General features: G+C 36.7%; 1 protein-coding gene across 5 annotated transcripts in view; it reads right to left on the bottom strand.

Moving 5' to 3' along the window:
• The window catches only part of B3GALT1 (beta-1,3-galactosyltransferase 1), a 496697-nt gene that overhangs the window by 118890 nt on the left and 358283 nt on the right, over positions 1–19524 (bottom strand). Inside the window, exon 1 of one of the 5 annotated variants that reach the window (XM_009443479.5) lies at positions 5342–14775. The exons of the other annotated variants lie outside the window; for them this stretch is intronic. The gene's annotated coding sequence lies outside the window, so the exon portion shown is untranslated. Of the gene's footprint in view, positions 1–5341; positions 14776–19524 lie in introns of those variants that run through there. 5 annotated transcript variants of the gene reach the window in all.

The following is a 19524-nucleotide window of genomic DNA, read 5'->3' as shown; positions in this document are numbered from 1 at the left end:
TCAAGAATGAAAACACATATCAAAAGAGAAGGCTTGAATGCATGGCTCGGCTCTGCACACAAAGCCAAAACATCTGGATAAACTGTTGACTAAGTATGCTAGCCAGATGTTTTAAAATAATTGGTAGGGCAGACAACACATTTGTGTGATTGACATTTTTATTTTTTATTTTATTTCATTTTTTGGTGTTGAGTAGCCTTGGTCTTTGTAACTGCAGGGTTGCTTACTAAAACCTGTCTTTATTTCTGAGAAGCAGAGACTGTTGAACTCAGTGGGTGCTTCTAGACTTGGGGATTAGTGCTGGGTTCTCTTGTAAGATGTGGACTTGATGTGGAAAGGTAGCAAGGTGAGTGGCCTGGCTATATATATTCTTTTTTATCTTTTTCCTCTCTTTTGGTACTCTAAACCAGAGGCTTGATCTCCGTTGATTTTAGCTATTTTAAGCCTCTTAACTTCCCTTCCTCTTTCTGTGAAATCTGATTCAAAAGTAGGATGCACTCTATTGCAGGTTGTATCTAACTATAATCAAGGGTGACCAGCATAGAAATACATGGGGTATTTCGTGGAAATGCAGATTGCTAGGCCCTCCTCTAACTACTGAATCAAAACCTCTAGAGGATACGGTAGTGGGAAACGGTCTTTTAAATAAACTCCCCAGGTGAGTCTAACTGCAGACTTAAGAGAACTGCTGCATTATAGCCTCATTCTGAGTCATGAAAACTTTCACTTTTCAATTTTATTAACCTGTAGAATCTAGAAATCAAGTAACAGAGGAAAATTTGTAAGTCGAAGTACCAGGGTGCTTCTGAAAATGTAATGTAAGCAAGTTAAGAACTTGATAACAATTCATCACAGATACTTGCCCTGGAATCTATTCTTAAGCATGTCAGGCATTTTTCTGTCTGAAATCTGATTTTCATAGAAGATCAATAAGGGAATATTTACATTGCCAATATGGTAACCATTTATTATTTGATTTTTACAAAATCCTTGCCTCTAAGCAACTGGCATTCGAAACAAATCAGACCTTCATCAGCCATAATAACAGTTCATTGTCTTTGTTCTGAGGTATGCATTTTATTTCCATTATCCCTATTGAATAAAGCAGGCATAGAACTAGCAAAGCCCAGTTTATCACAGTGCAAATTGAGTGGAGAGGCTAAGTGAATGAATCTGGTGGGTTTCCCTCAGATTAGCAACCAGAGGAGTTTAGCTTCTCTCAGAACCCCCACACTGGGCTGTGGTGAAGCAGTGTGAATGAAAGGTCTGCAATGTAGAACGGTAACATGCGAAATCATTGGCAAGCAAATTTTGTGCGATTAAAACAATGACAAAAGTGGGTTGTCTGGAATCAAGACAAACCATTTGGTGAGTCCATGAATTTTTCCACATGTTCACGGGCAGGGCGGAGGAGGAATGAGGTGGCTGTGGGGACAGAATCTCCCCAGGATGCCTTCTCAGTGGAGACACAAGAGCTCCCAGAAATGAAAAAAGCTTCACAAGGGCTTTTTAGATGTCTGAATTCTCTCTGCATGGAAAGTGGGAGGATCACCAAATGGCTTAAGGACCAGGAACCTCAGAGCCTGACTATGGTTTCACTCCTCAGCAGGTTGTGTGCTTGGGTTTCACCTGCTGGTCAGGGACTCTCCCAACCTGGCATGGCTTTAGTCCCATGGCTAGCGCAGACTGACGGGCCTGTCTCTTGCTCACAGTTTCCGCTAAGGGGCATGGCTCTGGGTATTGCTCTAATCTGGACAAGTGTGAGAGGCTTTGCTGTTTACCTTAGTTTTAATTTTCCTATGTTTTCCTTTATTTAAAATGAGTACTGCTCATAATCCTAAATTTCAAACTCAGGTGTATGATTGCATTTGGGCTCTCAGTTTCCATGGCAATGGCCCCTCTCTCCAGTGCAATGCTCTGAATGCAGTAGGACCTTCATTAACACTGGTGGGCTGCCCCATTCATGGTTATTTCCCAGAATCACTGTGGACCTACGGGCAGATGTTCTATCATGTCTCCTCTCCACATTCCACTATTCACATGCAGAGTTATCCTTGTTCCTGAAGGAACCAAGCACAATGAGTGCTGCATGCACTCAGCTGTTGCATCTCTCCTGGCTCACTCAGGAGACAGTTCAGTCAGGTTTATCTCAAATTCACTTCCTCTGCCTCTGTCAGTTCAACCGCAGCTCCCCAAATGCCCTTGCCAAAGAGCGATGTGACTAAAGGTGACAGTCCTGCAGTTTTCAACAATTGTGAGTTGCTGAGTTGAGGCTTTTTGTTTTTTCCTTTTCGGAGCTTTGTTCACCTAGGAGATGTTAATTTCTAAGAATCCGAGTGCACTTTTCCTCTCAGACAAATCTTATCTAGAGAAGCCACTAACTGTGACATTAAAGCGGGGAAGGGGGGTGTGTGGGGGGGGGCGGGGGGGAGGATGCTATTATTCTGCACTGATGGAAAGGTCTGCAGTTTATTTAAAAAAACAAATAGAGTACCTCTTTTTGGAAAGTTTACAATAAATCTACATAAATGGTATGCAACATCACGTAGGTCTCCTCATGGCTACCAAAGCAATATGCTTTACATTTACACGGCCTTTATAAAATTACTATTAAGTATTCTCCTTTACTTTCATTTGTAAGTACACTGCAATTCCCGACTTCTTGTCATAAATCGTAAAAATGTTTTATGAGTGTTTAAATATACACATAAGGTTAAAAGTATTGTTCTTTTTATTTTTAAAAAATAGTCTACATCACTCTAACTCATCTTAACCGGAAGTGTCTACTGTGCATAATAGCTATTGTGCTGCTCTTTGTTTCCACTTTTCACCTTGAAAACGCTGCAATTCCCAAGTTAAATTCTCACTGCATCCCATAAAATCTTTTTACAATGTAAAAGTTCTTTATGTGTCAAAAAAAAAGGTAGACAATACGACTTTCAGTAGCTAAGACTCTCCTGGAACAATGCAGTGTTATGCATAGTGTCTGATTTTCCTGTGGAGGTACAAATGAGACTTTATAAAGAAAGAGTTCATTTCTGGCTCTCATAGTGTTTGCCATATATGAGCAAAATGCCTACAGTAGTAATGTGGTCAGCCCCTACTTGGTTCCTAGGTCTTGAAGATCTCCTTTCCTAGACTGCAGCAGTATCTGCTGACACCTACTCATCGTTTGATCAGAAACTCGGGCACACACTCCAGAGGTGCCTTAACTAAATCTTGCAGTACCCCAGGAATTGTCTGAGAAAAACTTGGATGACTAAACGAGCTGTGAAATAACACAAGTTTCATTTTTCTGAATGTCTCGCCCACCACTCCCTCACCTCCACTGACCCAGCACACATACCTTCTATCAGTCCAAAGTGGTGCCCGGTGGGCAGCCCAACATCTCTACTGGGACTGACTGTTTTCTGAACTGACTATGAGGCTAGGGTCCAATTATCCTCATAACTCCTAATTCCTTAAGCCCCTGGATGAAGTCTTATTTAGAATGGACATATTGGCAAAAAAATTCTCTGTCCTGAAATTCTCCCACAGCCAGACTATTTCCTCCACTCCATTCCACATTATTAACACCTGGGAAAACATGCCAGGGCAGATTGTCTGGTGCCTCTGTCCAATCTCATCTGGTCCTCTTCTGCCTTTTACTCAAGTACTTGTTGCCTAGGGTCTTCTAAGCCTTGGAGCAAGGGTTTGCTGGTATTATGACACATTTTAAATAACTTTTCAGTATCCAAAGGAGCCACAACACTTTCTCTGTATTATGTGTCAGGAAAATTTGTATTGTCACTATTTCTTTAGTAATGTGCCAAAATATAATCCACAGAGGAGTGATATCTTACACCAGGGGTCAGCAAACCATGATGCACAAGCCAAATCTATCTTGCTATTTTTGTAAATAAAGTTTTATTTGAACTCAGCCAAGCTCATTCATTTATATGTTGTTTACGCCTGTTTTCTTGCAGCAGCAGCAGAGTCGAGGAGCTGTGACAGAGACTGTATGGCTCACAAAGCCAAAAATATTTACCATCTGGCCCTTTATAGAAAAAGGCTGCCTACTTCCATGTTACACTCACCCATTACTTCATCTCACTGCTTGGATCCTAAATAGATTCCTGCCCGTGGCATAGGATTCTGGGACTTTGAGTGAGAGGAACAGATGGGCAGGAAGACTTGATATGTAGGTACCAGAGAAGGGATATGACACTCCAAAGATCCCTGAGTGTTACCTGCAAGGGGCTTAGTTTTTGTTTTTTTTTTTTTTTTTTTGCTCAACAGTCCTTTAAGGTATGTGTCCTTAAGGTTAACTTGTTACATAATATCTGTCTATGAAAAGGTTGTGAACTGTGAACCAAAGGACTTTCATGATTAGTCATATGACACCTGAGGGGACAATACCAGGTACCCAGGTACCAACCTGGTTGAACTCCAAATTATTTTCACCAAAAAGGATGAAACCCATTTTCAAATTAGTGATATCTGACTCAAGACATTAGTGTATGTGAAAGAAATAAACACAAAACTTGGCTTTTCTAGGCTCAAAGACTTCTAGAAGAAACGACTTAAAAAATGCCACTAAGAGAGGAGCAAGCTTGAGATAAATTGTTAATAATTATTGTTGTCCAGTGGGGATTCAGAAATACCAACCCCACTCCTTCGTGAGTGTTTTCCTTACAGTCTATTTACTCTGGCCACACCCTGCTGCTAGACAAATTTCGCTTTATTGGATTGGAAATACAATTAGCATAGATTTTTTTCCCATTAAGTAAAATATTATAAATCCATGCTTATAAATATCTACATCACTCAGGCTTGCAAATAGACAAGACAAAAACTTTTCTTAGCCTTATTTGCTAAATTGAACCTGATAGCAAAATTTCTAATGTAAATCAAATGATGGATGTGCTGACAGTTAATGTCACAAAGTAGTCATTCTACAAGAATACATACATAACTACTAAAATTTAAAATGGCCAAAGGAAGGGGTTTTACACACTCTCATGCCAAATTTTCTTATTTTTTTCTTTGCACTGATTAAAATAAAGGAGTCATCACTGCCAAAGGGCAGAGCTGTTACATTGCTTTTATCAAATGCAAATAGGTGTAAATACAAACTGTAAAACAGAAGAGAAAGATCATGACTCAGCGTCTGACAGCAAAGCTTATTAAACATAATCAAAGACTCAGAATGAACTCATGTTGTCTTTCAGCACATTGCTAGAGAATTCTTTTTGCTATAAAACTAGCATTAAATGTCACAATCTTGAAACTGCTGTTGGAGAAACTTAGTTTAAGGCATTTAAAACAACTTCAAGACTCCAAGTGGAGAGGATTTACTTACCATAGGATAAATCATACTGCATTTAATCTGGACATAGCACCCCTCAAACTGTAGTCAATAATTGATTAAAAGTTGATCCCTCAGGGCATTAGCATCTGAAATTTTAGGATACTTATTGGTGATTAAAATATATAGTCTATTGGATGAACGAAGCCTCACATATGTTAACAACAAAATCAATGTTTGTTGTCTCTTATGAAATACAAGGACAATGATCTATTTCTCAGGAAGTCAGTTGGAACATGGGGTAAGGTACATGGGTCTATATTGAGAGGTGAAAATCCTGCCCGTGGCATAGGATTCTGGGACTTTGAGTGAAAGAAACAGATGGGCAGGAAGATCGGACACATAGGTACCAGAGAAGGGATATGACACTGCAAAAGTTCCCTGAGTGTTACCTGGAAAGAGCTTAGTTTTTTTTTTTTGCTCAATAGTCCTTTAAGGCATGTGTCCTTAAGGTTAACTTGTTACACAATATCTGTCTATGAAAAGGTTGTGAACCAAAGGACTTTCATGATTAATCATATGACATGTGTGGGATGCTTAGTCATGACTATTTAAAAGTTGAAGCTAGTTCTAAGGCCAACCCTTGGCCAGCCTCACAAAAATACATGCATCTTAGCTATGCCTGGCTTGTCTGTTTTTTATTTATAGGTGTCTTTGGACTCTACATTCTGGAGTACCAACTACTTCTACTTGAATCTCTGTGCACACTCAGCATGGAGCCTGGAACATAGTAGTTGCTTAATAAATGTGTGTGGCATGAATGACTGCGAGAATGATTCTCATCACTTATTATTGAGCAGTGTGAGAACACAAGGACAGAGATGCTGATTTGTCCAAGGAAGACTGGCTTGTCTGGCAATATCTACTTAGTCTGTGGCCTTTCTCCCACAGACTCCTTAAAAGCAAGTCTCAAACACTAAAATTCATTGTTCAACGTGACTAACAGAATTCTTCAGTTAGGCATTATACTTTGACTTCAATACCTGCCTCTGGCTTCTTCTAATCTGTGGTCCATTAAGTTTTGCCTGACATTCCGAGTCATGCACTTCCACATAGTTGCCCACTTTGAACCTTCCTTTTGACTTGGTGCCTTCTGATACCTCAGCTCAAAAGTCCCTACAGGACTGCGAGATCTCTCAACCCCCAATCCTACTTTACCATGACAAGGAGAGATCCTGACCTGAAAAGAATAATCTCAGGAAAAGCTTCAAGAGATATTTTAATTTCCATTTTCTTCCTTGAAGATTTAATGAATCTGTGGAAACTTCTAGTGAAATGGGGAACAGAAATTCTTTTCATCAATGATGAATCCCAGGATTTGCAAGTTATCGCTCATCTCGGTGGATAACTGATGGCTTGCCTTAGGTGATCTGCATGAGAGTAATTGTCACCCCCAACTGCCAATCTTTATAGCAATGGCTGAATAAGTTATTTATAATGGTGGCATCGAGCATTGTTTAACACTCCCCACATATCTCATTGTGCTACATCTGTGCTTCCCAGAGAGCTCATATCATAGTCTAACTTGCATTATAGTTATTGTTTTATTTTCTTCTTGCAGCTTTGTAGTAGCTACTTGGAAACAGCTTTTTTGTATTTCTTATTCTTCGTATTCCCCAGAATGCTGGCAGTAAACTTCGTACAAATATGGATACTAGAAATGCTTACTAAATGTAAGAAGAGGAAAAGAGAGCATATGCAGACATATATAATTAAAATTTGGTGAAATAAATACTTAACCATTGGCCTGAAATGAGACTTTTGACCAGCTCTGCTCAGTTTTAATAGTCATGATCAGAATTACACATTTGTTTTGAAATTTTGCAAATGCAATAAACAACCTCTAGCCCATTCTGACGCCTTCATACTTTTGATCATCTACAAGTTAATTTCTGTAGGTACTTCCCATTCTCCATGACTATTGTGTATATAGTGATCCCAGATGAAATTCCGCAGGAAACTATGTTCCCTGGGCTAGACTCACACGGTATTCATGTGGATGTTTGCTTTCTTCACTTAAACATAAAATCACACTTAGGACCAAGGTTGGGCAAAACTGTGAATTAGATGAGTTTCTCTTGAGCCTCTTTAACCTCTAGTTGTTTTTCCTCTCCCTCTTCTCTGTCTACAATGGCCTTCTGCTGCTCTCTGGATGTTTAGTGACCTCATCTAGTTCTGAATCTCTTTCAAGCTGTATCTGTCTAATTTTTCTTAAAAATTGCTGTCAGCCTAATTCTGCTGGAATGATTCCAATACATGAATTAGTTGTATGATGTTAATGAATGATAGCAGCTTAGGCATTTTCTGGCCTTGAAGGATTTGCATTTTGATAAGGGGCAATGCCCTAATCCAAAGAATAAATTGCAATTGGTAGAATTTTAAGTCTTCAAAGGTGGCATCAAGGGTCAGACAGCCTTCCAACCCCAACATCTTGGCTGCCTGCTCTAAGAGTACTGGAGACTCTCCTTCCCACAATGCTCTCCCCCTTTATCACCATGAATAATCAAGTCATTTTACATATAAGCCCCACACACTGACAGTGGCAAAAGCTGAACTCATTATAAAAGGGAAAAATGTCGACACAATGCTTTAAATCATCGGAATTTAGTGGGTTGGAGGTACAATATGGGGAAGGGGAAGAAAGAAAAGCAGAAAGAGAGGGAAAAAGGGCAGCAACATAGGGCACAAAAGAATTATCTCTTTAATCTGAATGTTATCACAATATATTATTAGATACATAGAATGCATGCATTTTCAACACCTCTGTGAGATCAAATTATATGTACTAACCCAATTTTTCTATAAAATGAAAAAAGAGATTGAATCTGTGGGAAAGGCAGACTGCAAAGACATAGCAAACTTAAGGGCTATTACACATAATATGTTGAGCTTTAAAAACATACTTCATAATGGCAGCTCTGTATTTTTAATTAGTGTATAACATGGAATACTAATTTTTACAAACAAGTGCCTCAGGGCTATTTACCAGATATTATTAATTGAAGTGTATGACCAATTTGTCATTGCTAAGAAGAGTGGGACAGCGGCTCCATTGTCACATATTTCTGAAGCAAGTCAATAAAATAAATTTGTTCAATAGCAAAAGAATTCAGCTGTATTTGTTGAACTTATGACTTTTTTAGAAAACAACAAATCACATGCTCACGCAACATGATGCTGATCTTTGGTTAGGTCATGCATGCCCTATCATAGATGTGAGAAAAAAGGCTTGAAAGGGCTTGGAAGATGATTCTATGTCAAATAAATCAATGCAGTAAGATTGCAAATGCATGTTACTGCATTAACTTTCAAGTCTCTTAACTAAACTTTGAAACTTAATAAAGATCTCATTTTATTTGTCTTTTAAAAAGAAAAATTAATGTCCTCATATAATACTTGGAAGGGCACTTAAATTTCTTTTAAGTGAACAAATCAGTTGCACAGCATGAATTTTATAGATATTTCACAACCAACAGAACAATAATAATAACAGTTTTAATGTAAGTTATCTAATAGAGGAATTTAATTTGTCTCCTTTACCTTTGAAATGACTTTACCACTTTCTAAATCATCCCTTACTTCTCCTTTTCTAACCACAACAATTCATCTGACTCAGGAGATTAGACAAAGGTGAAGACTTAGATCTGATACCATAATGTAGACATAAGAAAATGAGAATTATTAGAGAGAGTTAAGAGATATGAAGAATAATATGAGGATATTAATCATAAATATACAATTCAAGTGCCAGTAAGACAGACTAGAGATAACAGAGGAGATATGATATTTAAGTTCAATAATTAATTAAAAAATTTCCAGAACTGATGAAAAACATGCATCCACAGATAGATAATGGAACCACACTATACGTCAGTAGAATAAATTTTCAGAATTCTACAGCTACACATACCCAGTAAAACTGCAGAACACCAAGATAAATAGATGGTTTTCAACATAACAGAGAGAAAAAAACCGAACAGCTAAAAAGGATGAAAATATGATAGTAAGATTCTCAACAACAAGGGAATCATAAGCCAATAGAATATCTTCAAATTGCTGAGAAAAAAATAGTTTTAAACATAAATATCAAAGCCATCTTTTAAGAATGAGGATAAAATAGAGGCATTTACATTAAAAATAAGCAAACAACAAAATGGAGTTTCTAATAGGCAATCACTATGGAAATACTGAAGTTATATACTTCATAGAAGGAAAATGATCTCAAAAGAATAGTATGAAAGGCAAGAAGCAACAGTGAGAAGAAACTGTTTAATAAACAAATAAATCATAATAAACAGTGTCTACATAGATAATCATAATCGTGTCTAGTTTAGGGAATTAAAACAAATAGAGAATAATGTAAATGTTAGGAGAGGGGGTGAGCAACAATCTACATTACATGTTTCAAGGTTTTGTATGGTTTTAGAGTAGAATTAATATATTGAGGAATATCAGACTTTATTAAATATGCATATTAAAACTTCTAGGGCAACCACCAAATTCATAAAGATAACTTCCACACCAGTTGATAGAAAACAATGGAATAAGACAAAAAATAGTTTTCACTAATTCAAAATGTAAAGGGACAAAAAGAGAAAAAAAAAGAGGCAGAGAAATTATAAAGCAAAATTACACAAATAAGTCCAAGTATATTAGCAATTAAAATAAATGTAAATGATCTTAAATTGCCAATAAAAAAATCAGAGATTATTTGATTGAATATAAAAACAAAATCAGACATTTACTGTGTATAAATGGTATGTCTGGCCGGGTGTGGTGGTTCACGCCTGTAATCCCAGCACTTTGGGAGGCCGAGGCAGGCGGATCACGAGGTCAGGAGTTCAAGACCAGCCTCACCAACATGGAGAAACCCTGTTCTACTAAAAATACAAAATTAGCCGGGCGTGGTGGTCAGTGCCTGTAATCCCAGCCACTTGGGAGGCTGATGCAGGAGAATCGCTTGAACTCGGGAGGTGGAGGTTGCAGTGAGCCGTGATCATGCCACTGCACTCCAGCCTGGGCAACAAGAGTGTAACTCTGTCTCAGAAAAAAAAAAGAAAAAAAGATATGCCTATAAGAAAACAGAAAATTAAAAATAAAAGGATAGACAAGGTTTAACAGGTAAGTATTAACCAAGGAAAAGCTGAGGAATAAAAAGTATTCTTAAAGACAAAAAGCCTTTGAGAATAGGAATGGACACTACAAACTAATAAAAAGGTTTAATTCATGAGAGATCTATAATAATAGTTGCAAACTTACATTAATCTAATAAAATAACATGAAAATATATTTTAAAATTGCTAGCACTACAAATAGAAATCTCTTATTATAATGAAAGATTCCAAATACAACCCTTTCAATTATTAATAGATGAAGCAGATAAAAATGATGACTATATGAAAGATTTGATCAATACCATTAACCAGCTTGATTTATTGACTCCTGCACACAACTAGTGATATTGCATTCTTATCAAGAAACATGAGGCATTTAAAAAATTATTCACATAGTAAGCCATTGGTACTCATAGGCCATTTTCTCTGACTGCAATTCAAATAAATTAGAAGTTAATAATTAAAGGATTAATTTAAAAATCCCCCCATAATTGGAAATTAGGCACACATATAGTGTTGAATAACTCATAAATCAAAACCTTTTTAGTGGAAATTGAAAATATTTCAGCTGAACAATAATGTTATATTGAAATAATACTCAATAAAATTTTGCAGTCTTAAATGTTTGTAGCTAAGCCATCAAATTAAGAAGTTAGAAAAACAGAAGAAGTCCTACTAAAGCAGAATAACAGAGGTAATAAAGATGAGTTTTTCAAAAAACCACTGGAATAAGAAACAGATTAAAATAGATGGTCAACACAGCCAAAGTTGTTTCTTTGTAAAAACTGTTTAAATAGATAAAATGGTGCCCAGATTGATTAACAGAAAAAGAGAGAAGACACAAATAGAAAATACTTGGGATATAAATGAGAACATAAACTACCAATATATCAGAGATTTAGACAAAATAAAGAGAAACATATTATTACCAAAACTGATTTAAAATATAGAAAAGTGAAATAGTTCTATAACTACAAAAACATTTCAATGGAAAAATGGGCAAAAGATAAAAACAGACATATCTTACAAGAAAAGAAATAATAGCACACAAATATATTTTTAAAATTTCATTAGTAATTGGAGATATAGAAATTAATACTACAATGATAAATATTCTATTGTTTTCTTATTTAGCAAAAAGACAAGAAGTCTGACTATACAAAATACTGCTGTTCTTGAGGCTCAATGCTGATGGGGGTTTAAATTGGTTTAACCTCTTTAGAAAAAAATTGGTTACTATTTTGTAAAACAGAACCTTTATAAACTTAACTCCCAGCAATTCTTCTCCTAGGTACATACTCGAGAAACTTCTGTTCATGCATGCCAGGATATATTGCTTGTTATAACAAAAAAGGAAAAAATCTATTAGTAGGAGTTTGGGTAAATAAATGTGATATATTCATATTGGCATGTTATACATTGAAAAAATGAGTGAACTATAGCTACAATAACAATTATATATGGATGCTCCTTAAAAATAATATTCATAGAAAAAGTACATCATGAAGGCTATATGTGATATGGTTTTTATGAAGTGTAAAACCAAGGAAAACCAAGCAATATGCATATTGTTTATGATATATATGTGACACACTTTTTTGTTTATAAATAGCAAATAAATGATAAAACAAAATTCATTATAGTAGGTTACTTTGAGCAGGAAGTAAAGAGCAGGTTAGAGGAGAAGCAGAAGAAAGGCACAATGGTATTAGAATTATTTTAGTTCTTTAAGTTGGGCAACAATTTCGTGGATACTAATCATATTATTCATGACATATTTGAAATAGATTTCTGAATGTTCAAATACTATATAATAAAAATCTGAAAAACAGAATTACATCATTTCTGTGCTCATACTTAAAAAAAATGGGTTCTTATTATTTAACAAATAAGGTCCTAAGTGGTTAGCATGAAGTTCTAGATGCATCTTCTTTCTGCTACGTAGTCATCTTTCTGCTGTGATAGAACAGATTTCTTTACCCCACCATATGCCGCTACACACTCATATTTTGGACTTGCTGCTTTTTCACTGTCTTTACTGAATACACATTTTTTATGCTCTTGTGTTTTTTTCTTAAACTATTTCCTAAGCTTTCAATGCCTTCCCTTTCTTAAAGATTTTCTACACAAATATTTCTCATCTCTCAGGAACCACATATGCTCTTTTGCCCAGTGAGGACTGACTTCACCAGCTTCAGAACTCCCACTACACATTACCTGTCCCTACACTGCAGTGTACTCTGCATCCATCAGGCAGGAAACAGCCAAGCAAACAATAATGGTGAAGCAACTGTCTCTCATACTACAATGGATAAAGACTACACTTAAAGCAATCTTAAAGCAAGTATTTCATCAAAAACTGAGAGTGAAAAACACTGATATAGTAAAGTGACCTTCCGGTAAGGACTCCTCAATTACACCTGGAAAGGTAGATGCACAGAAGAGCATCAGTAAATTAAATTACTTTAGTAGAAACTTCTAGAGTCATTTGGAGTCGTTAGAGTCTGTTATGCACACCTGACTGAGAGGTGTCATCAGTTTCTCAGTAAGGGCAAATTGAAAGTTCATATCAACTCCCACTTTACAGTATTAATACCTTGTGGTATATTATATTCCTTATTCTCTTATGTATCTTCATATACTCTCAGTAAGTTATGAAGTTGCCTTCACATAGCACTGAATTATATACTCTCTGTTGCCAACATTATAAAATCTAGATAGCTCAACTCCATTATTGTAGTCAAGATTTTGGTTCCCAGTATGATCAAAGAACAGCATACTTTAGGGAGTTTATTTCTCCCTAAAGGTGAACTTCAAGGTCAAAGATGTTTAGTGTGATTTATAGATAGTTATTTAACAACCATTGTGGTTACAAGGGCTGGGGACCTGAAGGGAGTGGCATGGTCCACCCTGGCAGGGAGGAGTATTTTTATCACTGGCATTGTTTAGAATTGGCATGCATGGTGATAATAAAAAGTATGCAAATTTCAAATCTCTATTATTATCATATTCTAAATAATTTGGAAACAATGCACCCCCTTATCTCCTACACCTGTGATGGACCACTCTGGCTATATCCACCCAACCTTGGTATTTTCTTGTTGGCTTTTCCTACCAGACTGTAACTTCTCTGAGGGCATGGAAGATGTTTTAACTATCTTTGTATACCAAAGTTTAGCACTTAGTAGATGTTTGTTGAAGAAAGGAATTTCATTTGTTAGAATGTGCTCGGTGGTAAGTAACCAAACACCCAATTTACATTGATATTTACAATAAAGTGGATATACTGACTCATGAGAGTCTTGGTTCAATGACTAACAAAGTCATCAAATGCCCACTTTTTTTTGCCTCACCATCCTACATTCTGGGGTGTCATCTGGCCTATATAGATACAAACTGGCTGCCAACAACACCAGAGGCTACAGAAGTCCTTGTCCATGACAGAGAGAGACAAAGAAAAGTGATTCCAGAAGCATTCTCAGAAGAGCAAGGAAGCTACTTTTCCAATTTCTGTTCTCTATTCTCATTGTCTTGGCTTGAGTCCTGTGCTTACCCCTGAATCAATGACACCTAGTGCCAGGGAAGGAGGGAGCTCCTCCCAGAGATGGAAAGGAACTGGCTTATTTACCAGCTGAAGTGGGCCCAGAAATTGAGAAGTTACCACAGTGCCTGCCAAAAGACTAAAGTGTGGTTGGTTGTATAGTGGGGTCTGAAGGCAAGTTTTGACTTAGGATAGAGCTTATGATGATATATTGAACAAAATCTAAATATGACCCAATGTATATGAACTATTCCTAGAAATTTTTTATTACTTATTTAAATTAGTAATATTTTACTTTTCAGAGTATTTGCACAAAGATAAATTTCATCTGCTTCTTACTACCATTTAGAGGGGTGGCCAGGAAATATATTTCTATTTTATACTCTTTTTATTATAATTTACTATGTGGGCCATTCCTATAATGCATTTGCCAAGTATCTGCAAAATAATATAGTTATTTATTATCATCCTATAACAATATTGTTTTATTTGCCACATTTATTTGATTAAAATAAAGTCCACAAAAGACTTTCTTCAATATCATTTTGGATCCAAGTCAGGAATGCCAGCTGGGCCAAAGACATCTCATTAAAGGTGGTTTCACTGATGTTCAGGAACAGCATGTACCAACATTCCTGGAGAGAAATAGGCCAAAGAACTCTGAAAATTCTGTATTTACAAATTAAAATATATGCTTCATTTTCTGGCATGAAATTAGAGATGGTAGGTACCATCTACCTTCACTGTTGTAAAAAAGTAGACCCCTCAGAGAACCTATTAAATGTGTTCCATTTATCCTAATCTGAGCAGCACCAAACATTTTGCTTTATAAGCTTCTCTAGTAGAATTTCTTTTCTATTTATTTATTTATTTATTTATTTATTTATTTATTTATTTAGAGACAGAGTCTCACTCTGTTGCCCAGGCTGGAGTGTGGCAGTGCAATCATGGCTCACTGCAGCCTTGGACTCCTGGGCTCAAGTGATCATCCCACCTCAGCCTCCCAAATAGCTGAGTCTACAGGCATGCACCACCACGCCTAGATTTTTTTTTTTTTTTTGTAGAGACAACTTCTTACTGTGTTGCCCAGAGTGGTCTCAAACTCCTGGGCTCAAGCAATCCTTCTGCATTGGCCTCCGAAAGTGTTGGGATTACAGCTGTGAGTCCCTGTGCCTGGCCTAGAATTGCTTTTAAAGAAATGTGGATTATATTTTAAAAGGTTGTATCACTATTCATTCATTCATTCCTTAATTTCACAAATATTTATTGAACTTCTATGGGTTAATCTTTGGAATGATGGGGAACTTACAGTCCAGTGATATGAAAGCTGATAAACACATAAATACATAATATGTTAGGTAGAGAAAAGCACTATGGAGAAAATAAAATAGGCTAGAATCAGAAAGAAGAAAGAAAAATGCTAATGCTAAATACCCAAAAATATGTAATTGAAGGCAGCACAAGTCACTTTCTCATGCTTTTCTAAATATGAGAAATAAAACCACTTGGACCATGGTCCTTCCAACAGCAGTCTTCAGGAAGAATCTTTGACCTTGGCACTATGAACAAATATTTCCTAATTCCCATTTCCATCCATCCTCCCCTCTGCTTTCTTTCCTTGGACCAAGGAAGCTGTTACGTCTTATGAATAGGTTTCTGGGCTTTCATCTGAGGGATTATTTAAACTTTTCATCACTTCACCAAGCTATCCTGAAAGTTAGAGCAGAGCTACATGTGAGTCTTAAATTCAGAAATTACAGGTGTTTGGAAAAAAGTTAGAAACAACAATTTAATTTAAAAATCTCCCCATTCAACAGGGTGCACCTTAGAATGATAGCCAATTTATTTTTCATTACACAATTCCAATTCTTATAGCTAAGGCAGCTGAAAGAATATCAATCCAATCTAGAGCAGAGGGGCAGAGGGAATGGAATATGTACTGGAATTGACCACCATAAAACTGAAATGTAGGGTAGGTGTAGCATAGGGAGACAGAATATTTCATGTCCAATCATAAACGAATGACTGTTTATAATACTGTCTTAATAGCTGTACATTTCAATCTAAGTGCCGTCAAGGGAAACCTGGAAAGATAATGTATGTCAGAAAATGGAATATATCCAGGATACATGAAGTTCAACGTGCAACTATTTTTTGGTTTCAAATGTAGTAAGAGTTGGTCCCACAAAAGAAAGTATACAAAGAACATGAACATCAGAAGGGAGAGTTTGACTTTTCTCTGAAACTTCTAGTTATTCTAAAAGGCTAAGAATCTTGAGGCATTACTTGAAATCTGAAATCTCTCTTTTCAGTTTTGAATTGTAACCCTGTCTCTCTGACACGGATCTTACGGTATTTTTTTGTTTGTTTGTGTATCCATATTCATGTTTCACACAGAAGATACTAGTAGTATTTGAGATTGAAAGAGGAAAAAACATAAGAACTCCATTGTGGTGACTTCTAACAACTGTTTGTGCTTGTCTTTAGAAAAAATATCATTTGATAAAGATGAAACTGATTCCACCTTCACGGTATTTTCTGAGTGGGTCCTGTCACTGCCATTCTGTCCAATACTGACTGATTTTACTGCACTTTAAACACGATTTTGATCTTTCATTTAATTTGAATTTTCCACTCCTTGGCCCACTCCATATATAGATGCACAATGACATTTAACCAAGAAAGATTCCCTATCAATGGGGACTGTTGCCTCCCTAACTTGCTAATATTACTTTTATTCCCTATAATTTCAATGGGGACTTTTGCCTCCCTAACTTGCTAATATTACTTTTATTCCCTATAATTTCAATGGTGTTTTGTGCTTCTCGAAACATTTTCTTAGGAGTTATCTCATTAGTTCTTGCATGGATTTTCTTACAACCTTGTCTGCCATTTTAGAACTCTAGTGTAAGATCTGAGAGCTTGCACTACTGTCATTGTAAGTTCTTCTCTCTAATCTTCCCTTTCAATGAGAGCCTTCTCTGGAAGAGCAAAAGAAACATAAATCTCAGGCTCTGAGGAACTTCAGCAGATAGTCTTGGCGTTTGTCATCATGGAGCATTTATTTGTCAGTTTACGGCTCTCAGGTTGGGGAAAGGCATCTAGTTTAATCAATCATTCTATATTTAAATTTCCTTCCCAAAATTCCCACCAAGTGTTTTTCTGGCCTATGCTAGAAACTCCACTGATGGGTTAAGTCTGAGGCACAACTGCCATCATCAGCTTACTCTAGCAGAAAATTCTTTCTCATGCTCAGCTAACATGTAGCTTCCACTGACTCTACTCCTTGGATTCATGAGGAAATACAACAGAGAATCACAGATTGCCAAAGAACCTTGGAGATGGTCTCTTACAGTTCCCTCCATTGACAGGCTCATTTCACCTCCTTCAGGGCAGTTCTCCAAATGTCTGAAGACAGGACCATATTGATTTTTCTCTTCTTCAAGCAAAATGTTGCTGGCCCCTAAGACTCCTCTTCAACTGAAGTGGTTGTGGGCCCTTCACCCTTTAAGTTGCTCTTTTCTGAGCACACTTCAATTTATCTGTACTACTTTTAGACAGCAAGATCCAGAACTGAAAACAATACACAGCCCTTCCATGCTGGAAATGATGTGTTAAATCACAGCTTTTGAATATAATTATTTGATCAGCTATGACTTCAATGAATGCTGATTAAGAGCTCAGGCTTTGTAGTCAGAAACACCTGGATTTGAAGTCAAGCTCTTTTTAGTTATGTGATAAAGGAAAATTAACTAATGTCATTAAACCAGTTTCCTCATCCAGTTAATAGAGATTAAAAAGTACCCACTTCACAAAACTTAACTGCAAGCAAAGTACTTAGCATGATGCCTGGCGAATATTCAATGAATGTAAGCTCCTGTAAGGCCATACTCTTTTCACCTCCTCAAAATTATTATTGTGAAAGACAAGGAGATCTAAACAATTAAACGGAAAGGTAATTATTGGAAAAAAATAGATTTTAAAATCTGCATTGCTTGAAAGCCTACTTTTAACAAAGGAAATACTGACATCATTAATTGCTTTAATGCTGTAAAAGGGATTTATCAGAATGAATTCATTGGTTTAATTCTTTTTTTGGGGGGGTTGGGGGGGACAGAGTCTCACTCCATCACCCTGGCTGGAATGCAGTGGCAAATTGGGCTCACTGCAACCTCTGCCTCCCAGGTTCAAGTGATTCTCATGCCTCAGCCTCCCGAGTAGCTGGAATTACAGGCATGCACCACCACACCCGGCTAATTTTTCATGTGTACATATATATACATATTTTTCTTTCTTTTTTTTAGTAGAAACAGGGTTTCGCCATGTTGGCCAGGTTGGTCTCAAACTCCTGACCTCAAGTGATCTACCCGCCTCAGCCTCCCAAAGTGCTGGGAGTCCAGGCGTGAGCCACTGCACCCAGCCTCATTGGTTTAATTCTACTGGGAGTCCTAACATCTGAAATCTATTCTAGCTGAATTTTTGCAACCTTTTGAATGTATTAGTACAGTTCAATAGCAATCTAATTCTGCATGAAGGACAGAGTTACTGGATATGCTGAGCTTGCCATTTAAAGACTGCTCTCTTCTCCCCCATCCACCACTGCCTTGAACCCCTAAGGCATTCTGAAGGAGTCCTACATGTTCTATAGTGATGAAAAGAAGTTGATGAATACTTCCCAGACATGCTGAATTATCTTTTGACATAGCCTTTCAGTATTTGGGCTACACTGAAATGCTATTTTTGAATGAAATAGGATTTCTATTATAATATCATTACAGACATATCATTTTTCTTAAATGTGGCACTAAAATATAATTTTGATGTTGGATTTCCATTTTGAATATCTCAAGAGACATGGTTATATAGTGAAAAAACATGGATTTGGGATTGATGCTGTGGAATCTGAAGTGGTTCACTGTGGTTCAGATCCTGAAATTTCTACCCACTAGCTCTGTGACTTGGACAAATTATTTTACCTATGCTACGCTTTGGTCTTTCATCAATAAAATAGAGGTATCAATATTGTTTGCTTCAGAGAATTTCTGTAAATGTGATAATTTATATGAAATGCTAGTATAGGGTCTGGCTTGATAAACATTCTTCCTCCTCCTCATCCTTCTCTTCCTCTTCCTTCTCCTTCTTCATCATGTGGATTCATTCATAGATAACTCTACCACTTACTAGGTGACCACTGGCAAGTTACTCAATCACCTTGCTCCTCTATTTTTCTATCTTTTAAAAATGTTTATTTTAATGTATTCTTCACTGGATAATTGTGAGATTAAATGAGATAATGTATCTAGGGCACTTGGGACAGAGTAGAGGTTCAATGAATCATTATGCATTATTTCGTTTCCTTGCTGTCCTCCACCCCTCTTGTATTCTTTACTGATACAAATCTATATCTATATATATCTATATCTGTAGGAATATATGCAGAAGAGATACATTTGTTTCCCTATTTTTAGGCAACTAGCTTTGAGCCAGTGAAGATGCTTCTCAAATATTATTCTACACATTAT

This window comes from Pan troglodytes, chromosome 13 (assembly GCF_028858775.2).
Source record: "Pan troglodytes isolate AG18354 chromosome 13, NHGRI_mPanTro3-v2.0_pri, whole genome shotgun sequence".
Taxonomy (NCBI): Eukaryota; Metazoa; Chordata; class Mammalia; order Primates; family Hominidae; genus Pan; species Pan troglodytes.
This window is presented reverse-complemented; position numbering and strand designations above follow the sequence as displayed.